This window comes from Stegodyphus dumicola, chromosome X1 (genome assembly GCF_044657685.1).
Source record: "Stegodyphus dumicola isolate Sdum_Otavi_A_Nest chromosome X1, ASM4465768v1".
Lineage (NCBI taxonomy): Eukaryota > Metazoa > Arthropoda > Arachnida > Araneae > Eresidae > Stegodyphus > Stegodyphus dumicola.
In genome coordinates, this window is record NC_140780.1 from 256,939,032 (window position 1) to 256,952,259 (window position 13,228).

A 13,228-nucleotide genomic window follows, 5' to 3' on the forward strand; every position below is an offset into this window, starting at 1 on the left:
TGCTATCAAAAATCACACTAAAAAATCCATGTTTTAAAATATCTGAGTAAAGTGGCTTAGGAGGTGGATCCAAAAAATTTACACTAGTGCCAAGTGAATATTCAAGAAGTGGAAAATCTGATAAACTCGGAATACTGGGATTAGTATTCAAAACAGAGCTAGTAAAACATCTGAATAAAGCGGTTTAGAAGAAGAAACCTGGCACAAAAAATCTCTAGAATTACAAACCCGAACACTGGAAACTAAAGAAAGTTTCACAACATCTGAAAAGAGTGGTTTGGAAACAGACGCACCAAGATTACTACCCAAATGAGTACTCAGAACAGAAGGAATACTGGTTAATGCTGGGAAACTGCTAAGGGATGTAGAACAAAATGGTGCACTTACCTCTGCAACAGTCAAACTTATCCTGATATCTTTTACAAAAATTTTCCCCAGCTGCTGATTACCTCTCCGATTTAGGTGTAAACCGTCTCTGGATAAACAAGTACTCCAAGAATAGTCAAAAGAGCTGCAAAAGAAAAACTCATCTTTACCTTCGTATGTTGCGAGAAATCTTGAATTTATGTTTAGTATCTTCCTATTAAGTTTTTGTAGGTGATACGTGTTACAATCTCAATATAAATCCGGGCATCGTGGGAGAACACCTGAAAACAGAATGACCTTCGGGTTTAATCGTTCAATTCCCTTGTATAGACAACCATATTTACAATGAATTTCATCTAAATCGTCATTTGAATTATTGGTACCAACGTGGACCAAAACTAAATGAAAATGGTTGTTCATAAAGGCAATCTCACGTGTCAACCTTTCAATCCTAGCGAAAGCACTTCCGCAGAGGATCCGTTAAATGTAAACATCGCCAAAATTGGCGATAACAGTTCAAAGTTGGTAACCCGGCGAATTGGGTGGTCGTAGGTAGCAACCTGATTCTTCAAACGCTTAGACAACGAATCTGTTCTCGTATGTTCTGTGCGTGCTCCGTTTTGCCGCTGGCTGGTGGTGCATCACTACCGGATGAGCAGGTGAAATTGCGGCGGAGGGGGGGGGCTTATTGATAATTGGTAACACGCCTGTTTAGAGTAGTATGACTGTGTTCTTAATAATTAAAAGACTAAACACTCAGAACCATAGGGTACCCGAGTCCTAAAACATGATTAACGGGGCCGCAATAATATAAGGTTTTAAATAATTAACTAAAGTTTTTATTTTTATTACTCTTATTTTTATCTAAAATAATAGGAATTACATCACTTTTCATGCTTAAAAATTTGACATATTTTTAATGTATCTTAGCAATTACCTTTCAGAAGATGCTAGGTGTTTATATATGATAGATGATTAGAATGAAATAAAGAAGTAATAATGAATACAAAAAAGTATTATTGGTTCTCTGAGATGAGATTTAAAAAAAATTTTTTTTTAAAGATTTTTTATTGGTCATCAAAGTTAGTAAACCACTGCTTTGAGTAATTAATCAAAGTTTGACTTTTGAAAGATAACAAAATGTATAATGTTCTTATAGTTTTATTTACAATGCTACTCTAATGGATTTGAATATTATTGAAGATTCTTGGCAATGTCCAGTTTATTGTGAAAAAGGCAGTTGTTTCAAAATAAAATATTTTAAGCTATCAGCAAGTAAATTCAAAAAATAACTTTGAAAATTGCTTGCATAAAATGGATATTTGAAATGTATTATTCTGTAATGAATCCATTAATCTATTATATGTACAGTAGCACTTAACATATGAAACACAATTTTGGAAATATTGACAAGCAAAGCACTTAATGAAAAAGACACTTTTAAATGTACTAAAATATTAGTATCTGTATGAACAACAGAGAATATATGTAATGAATAATACCATGACCAAATACCTATATAAACAAAACAAAATTAAGTATTCTCATCCTTGACACTTGAAAAAGTAATCCTGCTGTGCAACATTTAGTGAATTTCTGATTGCATGATATTGCAAGCATTTTTTTAGATTTTTCCTACTAGTGCTTAAGACCATTGAATACTGGTAGTTTGATCTGTTTTTATATCATGGTTAAGGGCTGGCTGCATGGTTGATTTTTCTAGTTTTCCTTATATGTAATGCAAATACAAGCCAGTTTCCCTTAGAATGTTCATAAAGGCATCCTTCTTCAGGTTAACAGCTGGTATGCTTTGCCATATTCGAATAACCTAAACTTTCCTTTAGATTATACATTGAAAGGTTATATCTGTAGTAAGCAGGACAATGATCATTCAGCTTCTATCCATGTGGAAGGGGTATATTTAAAACATGTCAGAACCATGGGATTCATAACAAAATCGACCATTAATCTTGAACATTTTATCAAGTGTGCCGTTTATCTTACATTATGGGTTTCACTAACAAGATATTCATACTTTTGTTCAAGTTCACAAGCAGTTCAGCAATACAGTTGCTGGATACTGGTAGTTTGACACCCTAGTTTGAATCTTCAGTACTCAGTATCTTGGGCCATCACACTGTCCCCCTAAAGCTATTACTGCTTGGCATAATATAAGCAAAGCATTTACGACTCATTTATGATACAACATTCTGAGAAGTGTTTCATCTGCCTTTCTCATACACCTGAATGCATCATTCAGAAGAAAATGATGTTGCTGCGTTTAATTTCATCAGGCCTGATGAAAGGTCTAGAATGTTGCAAGTGCTGGTTTTTTCCCACATCTGTTTTAAGGAGAAATAATTTCAGCGATATCCTGGAACTAGAATTATCCTAGTTTACATATGAATTTGTCAACAGCATATGCTATTTCCTAAAAATCAATGAAAATATTGCTTTTTTCATTCTCATTTTGGATATTCTAAAATGCAGTAATGTATACAGCATTGATTTACGTCCATTTTAAGGTAAATTTGCTGATCATTTCTTATAAGTTTCCAAACATCTTTTTAGAGATGGACTTTCTTCTTTCCAAAGTGAAATGTGTGCCAATACAATTTATTTCAAATGACTATGGCATGACATCTAGTCTTCACTTTGGCATTCATGTTTGTTTCATTATTTTACGGAGACATTGCTATTTATTTTTAAGTGTTTTTAATGTGTTATTGAAAATATTTGTAATATACGCATTTACAAAACTTTGCACTGACCAGAGATATAAAGTTAGTCTTCAGTTAAAAGACTTGTTTAGGATTGTGTAAAGTTGAACAATTACTTTGCTTATATAAGTTGAATAGGAGACTTGTTTTATGATTTTTTTTGTAATGTTGGATAGTTTCCACATGCTTTGGGAATTTTCTTCATTTGATTATCTCTATGTAGTTGAATAGAAAAATATTTTGAAATTGTCAAAATAAATAAGCTATCTATTTTGGAGATTAATTTTGATAACCAGCATTTTGTAACAGCATCATGTTCTTAGCATATGCTAAGAATATCGTCAAAAGAAAAGAGTCAACCAACGTGTGCAGATCTGTAATAAATTTTACTACTTTTTGTTATCCCATGTATATGTAGTTATATAATGATTTGAACAACTGTAATTTTGGAACACTGAGAAACAACTGCTTCAAGTGATTGTTAGGCTGTAACTAAATTACTTCAAGTTGCAAATGTGGTCTCACGGCTTCATAGTTTATATTGCAAGGCATGCTGAAAATTTCTAGTTACATTTGAATTGCATTGAAATCTGTGTTTAAACTCAAAATGCAGGTTTCTTTTTCAGGCTATCTTCATAACTATTGCATTTTGACATTTAAATTGTTCATAAGACAAAGAAATGTGAAAAATGCTAAGTTGAAAACCATGCTGTATCAATATAAATTAAATCCTGTGACTAATCACTTACTAGTCCTGTGAAAATTTGCAAATATGACTTTGATTTTTTGTGATTGCTTTCTAAATTAATTGATGCTATATATTTTAAAATTTCGCACTTTACAGAACAATGTTTCTCATTGAAGAATGGCACAATTTCATTAATCAGTTGCCAAACTTTCTCAAAAACACATCTTGCACTAAGCCATCTTATTTTTGTTTTGTGTAATACAGCACATGCAAGTATTCAGATTTTAAGGGCTTAAGTAAATCTTGTAATTCCCTGTGGGTACATCAAGAAGATTGAATACTATTCCCAAGCCTCATGGTTACATCAAGCACAGGTTTAATGTTCAATGGAAATTTAAACAGACCACTTGAAAATAGTTAAAATTTCCACATTCAAAAAAAAAAAAAGATTACCTTTCTTCATTTCGTTACATTATCAGTAATTCTCGCTTTCTGGGGAATTTTCAGTGGGAGATCTAAATCTTGTTATACTTATCTGTGTTCATGATGTAACAAAGTCGATGAGCACAGTATACATGTCGATGAAGTGAGATAACAGATATCTATGTGAACTCGTGAACTCATGTTATGCGCAAATCACGTGATATTCCTTTACGTTTTATTTATACAAACAGTATACATTGTATAGCCAAAACAAAAATGAATATATATTTACAATATACATTATGTATTGCATAGTAAAATCCTAAATATATTTTGATAATTTGCTGAATAGAATAATATATATCTATATAGAAGCTTTAAACAGGTAGATGTTCACTGGCCATAGTTTGTCCATCCTTGAACTCAACTTTCGAATTTGATAGAGTGAGATTGTGACTACATTTTCAGTAACTTATTTGATAAAATTATGATTTGAAAATTCAAAATAGATTTAAAATCAGAAGATGAATTTAAAAGAAATACTGTGCTAAATATATTATTAATAATAATTAATGAGCCCACCAGTGGCCGAGCGGTAAAAGCTACTGAACACTGGTAGTTCGATTCTGGGTTCAAGTCCCAGCGAACGGGCTGGCTGCATGCGCGTTTCCGTGATTTCCCCATGTGTAACATGGATACGAGCCAGTTTCCCTTAAAAAGACCTCTACAGGGCATCCCTCCCTTTCCATGGAGCGCCTAAGGGAAATAAACTAATAAATATATGCAATATCATTACATGATACATGATAATTTATACAAAACTATTCCTACATGATTTTTCAATGAAATTTTTTTCTTATTCATTGATCACTCAGCATAGCTTTCCAATAACAATAACCAAAATCAGGTTAGGGTTTGAGGGTTAGTTAAGGAATATTTTGAGTTTAAAATTGCTGGTGGCATGTATCCGTTTGGTTTGTGTATTAGTTATGTCAAAGCATGCAAAAAATATCTGCGTAAGAGAAGGTGTGCCTTTGAGGAGAAATTTATAAGGGATTTTTGGCTTTGCATTCCTGTAACATACTGAAGCACCGTGAAAACACCCATGCAATTAGCTGTCTTTTTTTAGATTAGGACCTAAATCAAACTACCAGAATTCAGTCACAGAACATCAGTTGGAAAGTAATGAATCATAGTATGCTTGTTAGAGTTACATGCAAAAAAGTTAAATTCTGCCCTTACTGTTTCTGAGGTTAGCATGATTGTTAATAAAAATAGTGGATATGTTAATTTTTATTTTATGACACAAGCACACATAAGCACACACTTATTTATGCATGCATAAGTAAGTCAGAGCGGAATATAATTTATTCCTATACAAACTTTATTTTTTACCTAGTCAAACAGTTGCAATAGTTTATATTTCAATGAAAACATTGTTTATTTCATTTATGTGATGAGAATTTATTTTCACTCATACTTTGGAAAGCATTTTGAAATTATGTAATGAAGGTACAAGTAGTAAAAGTGCCTTTTTGTTTTTCTTGTGTTTTGACAATTTTCCAACAAACTGCACTGTTAAAAACAGGAATATTTTCTAATTTTATATTCTTAAAGCATATTTAAAGGAAGATATGAATTTCACTAAGTTATTTTTCAACAAATTGATAACTTTGCCATGAAAGACTCATTATTTGCTGTGATCTGCAAATATGATCTGGTTCTGTTTTAAATGGAGAAGACATGTATGTATCACCAAAATAGCTAATGAAGAGTCAATTACGATCAACGCATTTCGCGGAAATTCGTTAACAGGCTGTTTTTCATTACAAACAGGATATGGCATACTGCAAGCCAGAGGGAATATGGAGTTAGGGGATCTATGGGAACATAATATTCATTGCTATTAACGATTTTCAGTTTACGGTTTGTATTACGGTTAACCTTTTTAAATATCTTGTAACGTAACTGTACACCGCTAAACTCATTGCCGATTAGGCGTTGACGAGCTTGGCGAGTAAATACGCTTCGCCGCCAACGGATCCTCTCCGGAAGAAAACCCATCCTAGCTCCTGGAAAGCAACGAAAATCAACTTCGTAATCAGATAAATTCGCAGACAAATATTCTTGTAAATATTTACTCATAGAATCCCCGGTAAAATCCTAATATACGGTGCAGCCTTGGCGCGACTTTGAAAATTATCGCCAACACCAAAAATGACCCAAAGAACGTCTCTCTCTCTATATATATATACTATACACACATAGTATATACTATGTTTAACTATATATTTTCTTTGAATGACCCGTTAACTACTCATCATATATGTCCCGTTTTCACTGCTCATCCAAAAGTAGTCAAATTCCGTGTGCACCGGATACTAGGATTAAACCGAATACCCGATTATGAGTATTTTCATCTTTTCAGATTGCTTAGACAAACACATAACTAAAATAAGATAATTAAAACACAAAATATCAGCGCTAATACTACGTACCTTGCTACCACAGCAGCACGTGCAATCAAAATGGCGAAAACCTGTATTGCTTACTTCGAAAAATTACATTTGGCTTCATTTTTCAATTTTGGCGCAAATTACGGTAACCTCTTAGTGTTGCCATCGGTCACGTGAGACCCGCTAACTTCCGTAAACTCTCAGCGTTTGTCGTCGCATATATCTGCAAGCCTCCTATAAACATATTCTTTGGTACAGCTTTACGTTTGTTGTGCGAATTTTGTAGTCAAGAAGAGTAGATAATATTTTTCCCACAGTGCAATTTTTGTAAGTAATGTTTTTAAACTTTTTAGTACTCGCGAAAAGTTGATTTTTCTGTCAGTATTATTTGGAGATACGGCTTTTGTGCGGGTTTTCAATTGCAAACAGCTTAAAGTGTTTTATGTTGAAACAACTGCCTGTCTTTTTCATATTATATTTGACAATACCAATAATCTTCAATTGTACTCAAATTCTCTTCAGTAGCGTTGTTAACCCGGCAGCACGCGGGCGCGTTGGCTCGAATAGGCCCGTGCGCGCATTTCTTTAATTTATGCGATTTATTATTGAATCAGTAACATATTTTCTATACCATGATTCATAAAAAATCAAGAGAATATATTTGAAAAAACATTAAAATTTTTTTATGTAAAATGGATTAAAAGTCATGCATTCATTACAGGGGTATTGCTCTTATCGAAATAAGACTGTCATTGAATGATTGTTTGGAATCTGACATCTCTTGCTATTTAACACCTATTTGACTACTTTTTAAATGATGTAAATTTGTAGCTGTGGCACTTAGGGAAATCTAATGGTTCTCACTGTCATAAAGTTTGGCCATCCCTGATCTATTATATGCATCTGTTGTATTTATATCTATTATATACATAATAGCACTAATTAGTAGATACAATTTTGAGAATATCAACAAGCAAAGCACTTAAAAATGAAAAAAAAGATACTTATAATAGAAATATTAGTATTCTCTATGAATTGTAGAAAATGCATGTAATGAATAATACCATGACCAAACACTTCAAAAGAACAGAGTAAGTGTTCCCTATCTCAGTACTTGGGAAAGCAGTCTTGCCATACAACATTCAGTTAACTTTTGATTACGTTATTTTAAGCATTTTCATTAGATTTGCCCTACGAGTGGCTAAGATGGCTTAATACTGGTAGTTCAGTCTCGGCTCAAACCCTGATGAACGAGCTGGCTGTGCAGTTTTTTGTTTTGTTCTTGTGATTTTTCCACATGTGTTTCGTGAATACAAGCCAGTTTTCCCTATAAAGTCCTTCATAAAGGCATCCTTCCTCAGGCTGATGACCAATATGCTTAGCCATATTCAAATAACCCAATCTAACCTTACCTTTCCTTCAGATTCTATACTCACATGTTATATCTTGTATCTGTTAAGATTTGTTCAAAGCAGGACAATGATCACCAGGCATCTACCAATCTGGCAGGAGCATACTTAAAACAAGTCAAAAACCATGCAATTTATAATAAAATCAATCATGTTTTCATCTTGCAAACCTTTATAAATGTTCCAAATTTTCATAAGGATCTTAATAATAAATATTCTTAGTAATCTTACTATTTAGAAATATGTTTATTTTTGCTTTTATATTTACAAAAGATATTTCCCTTTTTGTCTGGCTCACTGTATTCAATCTGATAAGATAAATGAACGGAATGATAACGTAATAATTCAGTCCCAGTTTCAAGTTCGGTGAATGGGCTGGCTGTTTAAGCTGCAATTTTAATTTATCAAAGGGCTCAAACTTTATATTGTGAAAAAAAAAAAAAGTATCAGTGTATAAATACCTGTTTCACTTCTTAGAAAAACAGAAAATATAAGTTAATAAACAAGAAAATATCATAAAAGCATTTAAAAAAAATTTTAAGTTTACAAAACTAACAGCATTGCAAAATATTACAGAAATTATATAAAACAGCAAATAAAATTATGTGACCCAAGCTACCATACATTATCTTTTCCTCTCTTATCAGTTAATCTTGGAGGATATATGCTGAACAATGACTTTTCAAACAATTTTTACTTAAGGTTTAGGATTAAATTTTTGTAAAGTTTTTCATTTGAGGATATTGCCATTAAATCTGTAGCACCTCTTCTTGTCAGAGAAATATTGGTCATCAAGTTAAAAGGTTATTCACATTAACATACAAAGTTCAGTGAGTAATTTTTTTTTTTTTTTTTTTTTTTTTGAAAAAATAAACTAAAAGAATCGATGGGCTTGAAAATAAGACTCAAATTTAACAAAGGGATCTAGCCTCCTTATCTCTTACCATTGTGTGTAAGCATTTTTGTGCTTTTCCTTAAGTGAATGTAAATATGAGCCTACTTATCCTAGAAAATGTTCACAAAAGCATGCCTTTTTCAGCTGGCCCTCGCATGCTTTGCATATTGAATTAAATAAACACACAAACCCTTCTTATTCTTAAAATGATAAAGTAATTCAGTTCACACTACATGCAACGAACTTTTTCTAAAAGCTAGGATACTTTCTTTAACAATTACAGTGCTAATTAGTGATACTGTTTGTTTATAAAGTATAATTTTAAGTTTTAATATATTGGCAACATTGATATTAAATTGTAAAAGGAATGAGTTAAAAATGTACCTGGAACTGAGAGAGTTTTCTTGCTATGGTTTGGCAAAAGGTGGTAAGATTTCTTATGATTGATTTTCTTTAATAAAGTTTTGTTTTTGTATATTGCCATAATGTGTTTTTGTTAGAAGTGGATGATTCTTTTGAGAATGTTATTTATATGCCTATCTTAAAACCAACATTTGGTAGCAGAGCGTGGTTGTTGCGCCCTTGGTTAATAAACTTTCCAGATAGAACATTGATGTTGTTTTGGCTTAACAAAATCGCCAATTTCTCCAAGAGGTAAATTAGACTTGTATTATAATTAGTGAATATAAATTAGGAAATGTGGCATATAATATGATAAATTTGAGTCATATAGAAAAATTAAGTGACGATAATTATCTTATTTGGGCCAATAGAATTGAAAGTGAATTAAGAAGTTTAAAAATATGGAGAAGTGTGATAGAAGCTGATTAATCACCAAAACCATATAAAAAGGATGATGTTAATTTTAATGTAATAGAAACTTAAGAAATATGGGATGATAATAACGCAATAGCAAGAAATATAAAGAATCAAACTATGACAGCTCCACAAGCGTTAAAATATGGGAATGAAAAGAACACAAAGAAGTTATGGGAGAAATAAAAAATGAAATGGCAGCAAAAACAGAAGATATTCAAATCAAATATAGAATAGAATTGGCTCAACTGAAAATTAGTCAAAATGAATCAGTAGATGATTATATGAATAGAGCTGTAATTCTGACATGTAAAAGTATTCAAGTTGGAGATGAAATAAGAGATAAAGAATTAATTTACTTCATACTAGAAGGACTTAGAAAGGAATTTGAATTTGATGTTAAAATTATTAAAAGCAATAAAGAGAAAGATCTAGCTTCAATTAGACAAGCTTTAAAAGAAACAGAAGGAAAAAATAAACAAAGAGGAAAAGAAATAGAAATACGTAAGTAAAGAAAACTGGATAAAATTGAAATATGAAAGAAGATGCTTTAATTGTGGAAAATTAGGATATTTAATAAAAGATTGTCGAAATAATTATAATAGTATAAATTGCTTTTGCTGTGGGAAATTCTGCCACAAATCAACTGAATGTAAAATGAAAACTAAACAAGAACATCGAAAGCGGAGAAATTTAACAAATAAAACTTATAGAATGTCAAGCAAGGAAAGAGAATATGAATCAGCGACATGCTTATTTGAAGTATCTAAGAAAATAGAAAGCTCATATCTTAATCAAGATAGAAATGATGGAAAGAATAAAATAAATGAACAAGAGAATAGAAAAATTAAATGGATTATTGATTCAGGAGCCACATTTCACATGGCAGCTAGTAAAGAAATATTTACTAATTTTAAAGATGAAGAACAACAAATATTGACAGCTGAAAAATAGGCCATAATCAAATCAGTTGATATTGGTAACATTAAAATGCAAACTGATAGAAACATCTTGAGAGTAGAAAATTTTCTGCAAGTACCGAATTTCAGTGAAAATTTGCTGTCAGTATCAAAAATTGTAGATCATGATTTAAAAGTAATTTTTACCAAAAATAAAGCAAAAGTGATCAATAAACAAGAAAACATTCTATATATAGCTAACAGAAATGGAAGTAAATTAGAAGTTGAAGGAAATACTGTTGAAGAAGGTAAAATTTGTTATGTTAATGATGTACTATGGCATCAGAGACTAGGTCATATAAATTAACAGAGGCTGATAGAAATGAAAAACCACTCATTGGTCATTGGATTAGAAAATGTAAAAATTTCTCAAAACAATTGTGAGCCTTGTACGTTAGGAAAAATAACACGAACATCTTATAAAAGTGTGAAATTTAAGCAATCTGAAGATATTTTAGAATTATGGCACATAGATTTAGTTGGAGCAATTGAGAAATCATCAGATAGAAGCTGTTATTTTTTAACAGTGATAGATGATTACAGTAATTTCATATTTGTGATAACAATTGAGAAGAGTGAAACTTCAGAAGCTCTAATCAAACTTATCATTCAAGAAGAAAGACAAACAGGAAAAAAACTAAAAAGAATTCGTAGTGATAATGGTAGTGAGTTTTTAGCTAAAAGTATAAATGAGTTTTTTGAAAAAATGGGAATTAAACATGAACTTGCAACCCTTTATACTCCGGAAAGTAATGGAAAAGCTGAACATTTTAATCATACTATAATTGAATCTGCTAACTCTGTTAATTGATGCAGAATTACCGATAAAATTTTGGTCTGAAAGCATTAAAGTAGCTGTACATGTGAATAACAGGAGTCGCAAAAATGATAAAAGGTTTACACCATATAAACTATATAAAGGATGCAAGCCTAACATTACTTATCTTAAAAGATTTCGATGTGAAGCATATGTTCATATAAGACGAGAAAAACGTAGAAAGATGGATCTAAAAGCTCAAAAAAGAATTAAGATAGGCTGTAACATGAAGAGAAAAGCATACAAAATTTATATCCCTGAACTAAATAAAATTCAAAAAGTTAGAGATTAAAATTTGATGAGCAGAAACTTGGACCACCTTTACTAAAAGAAAATTATTTAAAACCCGATAAAAATCAAATATTAAAAGAAATTATTATTTTTTATAAAGAACTAACTAATGGAAATGTAAACAATTCAGAAATAACTGAGAGATACTATACAGAAGATAATACAACAGATGAAGAAGCTGAGAAAATTTTGCCATCCAACAGTGATGATAACAATTCATTGGAAAAGCCAACCGAGTATCCACAAATAAATGAAGAACCTGAAAATGATAGTCATGGAAATTCTGTACAGAAAAGATCAGTGCGAACTACGAAGCCCCCAGAAAAATTAAAAGATTATGTAGTACAGTAAAAAGTCGTTAATTCGGACACCCATAATCCGGACCTCAAACCTGGCGCATGCACAGAAGACCTTTACTGCTGCGAATATGCGTGTGCACATGCGCAAAATACGTTTACGAATGCGTGTTTAATGTATAACGGACGGTATAAGCTAAGCTAAAATTATCTAATTCAGTTAATGTTGCATATTGCGTTGTTCCTTAATCTTCGAATTGGATCCGGCTTATTATTTTTTGCAGACTGTTAGAGCAATTTTATAAAAGTAAGCTTGAACTTTCGATTATGTCAAATAGAATTTCTGATATATATTTACTAATATGTATAGGATCTACAAAGCAAAAGTATGTTTCGAAGTCCATTAAACAAAAAGTGGAATTGCTGCAAAAAATGGATAAAGGCATATCCTTTGTTTATCTAACCATTCCGAAATCTGTTTATCAATTTCACGCTGTTCTGCGTGTGTGTTTGGGGGAAGGAACGTCGCGGCGCGCAGTGAAGTGGAAATTGATCTGTAAATACAAAATTTATATCAATAAATTTTTTTTAAATTTAAAAGTTTAAAAGTATTAAAAGTTTTGTATTTAATATATTAAATACAAAATTTTATGTTTTTATTTTATTTGGCTTATAATTCTTAACTAAATGTAGTATTTCATCTCGATGTACTCCGTCTTTGATATGATTTAAATCAAATTCCTCGTCATTATAATTCGCTTCCGATAGCGAAGAAAGTGACACAGAGTTTATTGAAAACAAAAAAATTTCGATTGATAAATTAGTCGGTATTCTCGTCACAGCAATTATAGGACTTGAACAGCGGAACTTTGTAACTGAACAAGAAATTATGTTTGTTTATAAAATTAAAGAGAAAGTATTATCACATAAAAAACGAAGCAACTTAAACAACTTACATTGAAAGAAATGTTTAATAAAGTAAACAAATAAATATTAAGCTTTTTTTTTGTAAATTTTGATACTCTTTAGATCATAATTGTTCTTTATTTCATAAATTATGATTTCATATTTTTAATTTTATAATTTCTGCAT

The 13,228-nt window shown here is 31.3% G+C and overlaps 1 protein-coding gene across 4 annotated transcripts in view; it reads left to right on the plus strand.

Annotated features, from left to right (window-relative positions):
- Positions 1–6,826: 6,826 nt before the first annotated feature.
- LOC118183455 (uncharacterized) overlaps positions 6,827–13,228 on the plus strand; it is a 75,919-nt gene continuing 69,517 nt past the window's right edge. For 2 of the 4 annotated variants that reach the window (XR_015038487.1, XM_085807581.1), the window contains exon 1: positions 6,834–6,980. The gene's annotated coding sequence lies outside the window, so the exon portion shown is untranslated. Of the gene's footprint in view, positions 6,981–13,228 lie in introns of all 4 variants that reach the window. The other 2 variants (XR_004757241.2, XR_004757243.2) reach the window with 2 other exon arrangements.